The sequence below is a fragment of the Triticum urartu genome, chromosome 2 (genome assembly GCF_003073215.2).
Source record: "Triticum urartu cultivar G1812 chromosome 2, Tu2.1, whole genome shotgun sequence".
Classification (NCBI taxonomy): Eukaryota; Viridiplantae; Streptophyta; class Magnoliopsida; order Poales; family Poaceae; genus Triticum; species Triticum urartu.
This window is the reverse complement of record NC_053023.1, coordinates 546,600,685-546,603,822: the sequence shown is the minus strand read 5'-3', so window position 1 is coordinate 546,603,822 and position 3,138 is coordinate 546,600,685. Positions and strand designations below refer to the sequence as shown.

Sequence of the window (3,138 nt, the reverse complement as noted above, 5' to 3'; positions counted from 1 at the left end):
TGTTTCCGAGAAGTGTGGAAACTTAGGCCAGAAATTTTCGAACCTGAACCTAGATTTTCATGCTGGCGTGTCCACTGCAGTGAGCACCAGAGGACAGTGGTCGGAGAACGATGTTGAGGCAGCAAACAACAGATGATCGGGGTGCAAATCTTCCCAGCCTGCGTTGCAGAACACTTTGTCAATGCTACAGAGGGTAGGGTTTTCCCTTTCATTACTCCATGTGAAACGCCGATTTTTGCAGTTGATCTCCTTGAGTACAGCTTGGTCTATGGCTCTGCGGAAATTTCCCATCATTCTCCTATTTATGTTTGGATTGCTCTTGTCTCTAGCTTGATAGATCATATTGAAATCCCCGTTGATCATCCACGGTTCACCAGAAGGAGGGGCAGCAGCAGCTATTTCCGCAAGAAAATTCTCTTTCTGCGTGTCGTCTGTCGGGCCATAGACCGTGGTCATACAAAAATGCTGCCCCGAGCTCAGTTCACGCACTTTTGCCGTGATGGAAAAGCCACCCAAATAGTGAGAAACTACGTCGACTACATCTTTATCCCAGAAAATCGCCGCTCCACCTCTGGTCTCGATCGTAGGCAGCACTACAGATCCCTGTAATCTACTGCCGCCTATCTCACAAGCTACCGCCGTCGTCCAAGAATCGATTTTGGTTTCATGTAGGCATAACACCGCTACCCTATGAGAAGAAACTACGTCGCTGACAACCGTGCGCTTCGCCGGACAGTTCAAACCTCTGACGTTCCAGGACATGAAGACTAAATTGCCATCATACATCGAAGAAACTAAATCTGCTCCACCAACTAAAGATTTTACTAACACAAAACGGAGACACCTTACAGCAGCACCAGGGGCGACGACGGCCACCAATAGCCCCAAAACCCCGTCGTCGATGATCAAACCACAACATCGAAGAACTACACATGAAGACTAGACCTAACTCAAGCTGGTTTAGGACCAGCCGCTGGCGGAGACTAGCTACTGCTAATACTACAGACATGATCAGACTTGCATGAGCTCCTCTGCATCGGCGATCCCCGCCATGCCCGCGGCAATCTTGAGAGCTTCCTGGTCGAGGCCGGTCAGCTTGGCGATTGCAACGATGTCGCCGTCGGAGAGGGGTTCCTGGAAACGCTTCATGATCTGCGCAGCCGCTTTCGGAGTCATCTTGTCCTTGGGGCCGAGCTCACCAAGCTCCTGAACTAGGCGCAGCACCGCCCTCTGCGCCACCGGGGTGGAGATGCCAGCTGCTGCCTGTCGAGCACTGCGACGGGAGGGGGCGGAGGTAGCCCTGGACTTGGGCGGAGCGGAGTGGCGAGGACGAGGAGGCTGGCTTGGGAGGATCGGAGGTGGGACCGCTGCAAACAGCTCGGCCGCATGCGCCTGACTACTGCCGATCTGCATGGAGCCCACCTGCTGGATGACCGCGTCCATCTGGAAGCCCACCGTCGCTGCTGCAGGGGAGGCGATGCAGGGCAGCAGGCACGGCAGCATCTTCGGGCTCTCCAGCTCGGCAGGCTTGGCGGTGGGTGGAGAAGGCGAGTGGCCACCATCTTCGAAATCCAGAGGGGTGACCAGCGCCTCCTGAATGGCGTTCTCCATCTCTAGTTGAATGCAGTCTATGCGCGGGGGCGGAGAGAGGGCACGTCCGTTGTCGGAGAAGGAGAAGAACTGGGCCACCGGTCAACCTCCGTCGCTGGGGGGCCGAGCGGAGGGGGAGTGGCGTGGTGATGCGCAGGACTAGAGTGCCAGATGCCCTCCCAGTGGCAGGGCGGCCATGACGGCCAGCCGCGTGGCAGCGGCCGGCAGGCGATCTGCTGCGGCGGCGGTGCGCTTCCGTGATCACGTCTCCGTCGCAGCCCCTGGCATGGCAGCCGCGACCAAGCAGGCGATCCTTCCAAGAATGGCTTGCGCCGGAACCGCCACTTCCACCATCCTCCTCGTGGTCGCGAGCGCCCCCACCGAGCACAGGGCCACAGCCCCCAGGCCCGACGCGCGACGCCCTGCTGCGGGCCCCGCCCTGCCCGTCTTCGACACGCGCCACCCAAGTGCCGGGCTCGATGCGCGGGAAGGGGCAGTCGTCGTCTTCGTCCGAGGAAGGCAGCCCGCTCTGGCCGGAGTGAGACGAGCGCAGCGAGAGGGGTGACCAATCCTCCAGCAGGTCGACATGGATCAGCAGGTCATAGCGCCGGACGCCGGGTGGCGGGGGGATGCGGCGATCCGCGAGGGCGAGGCCGATGATCTCGTCCGCCCGGCCCGCACCCCGCTTGAGCACCCAGAGCGTGCGCCTGGTGGGGATGTGGGCAACGTCCCAGACCCAGAGCCAGAACGCGAAGGTCCTGGTGTGCCCCCTCTCCAGGGTGCGCGAATCGAGCCGGTCGACGCGGCCGATGTCGCCGAACGCCTCATCCGCACCCGGCAGCGACCAAAACTGCATGGGCAGGTCTTCCACCACAATGCGCACGTGATGATGGAACTTGAGGAGCGCGGTGTGGTCGTCTTCGTTCCAGGCTCTGATGAAGTACTTGCAGCCTTCAACCTTGATGACGCCGCGGCGCACGGCGTTGTCCCGGTGCGCAGGGAGGTCGAAGTGGACGAGGAAGGCTTCAGGCTGGTGGGCAGTGACGCGGAGCAGGTGCGGAGGGGTAGAGATCTGCTTGAGGATGACCTTGCCCACCGCCGCGGGGGTGGTAGAGTGCGAGCGGTCCGCGGCGGTCAGGGTGACCGCGTGCTGGCGCAGGACGTGCTCCTCAAGTTCCAACGCCGGAGAGGCCACGACGACCTTGCGGCTCTCGCGCGGCCGCCTAGCCGGGTCGCAGAGGCCAAGGCTTGCGATGGGTGCAGGGGGGAGGCGGAGGCGGAGGCGGGAAGACGACACGGTCGCGGACCGGAGCTCTGCACTCCGCCGCGAACTTCACGCGAGCACTGGCAGCCCCACCTGGGCCGCCGTTTCTTGGATTTTGCGGGCACTCCTTGCCAAAATGCCCAGCGCGCTTGCAAATGATGCAACGGAGGGGATCCCGGCAGTCAACACGGCGGTGGCTCTTACTGAGGCAGCGGAAACATTTACCTCTGAACTGGCTTAAGAAGACCTCCCTCCCAGCAGCGGCATTGAAGGATCTGCGCCGG

The 3,138-nt window shown here is 61.0% G+C and overlaps 1 pseudogene; it reads right to left on the bottom strand.

The window, feature by feature from the left end:
- Window positions 1-1,011: 1,011 nt before the first annotated feature.
- On the bottom strand, window positions 1,012-2,446 carry LOC125537253 (annotated as a pseudogene).
- Window positions 2,447-3,138: the final 692 nt, after the last annotated feature.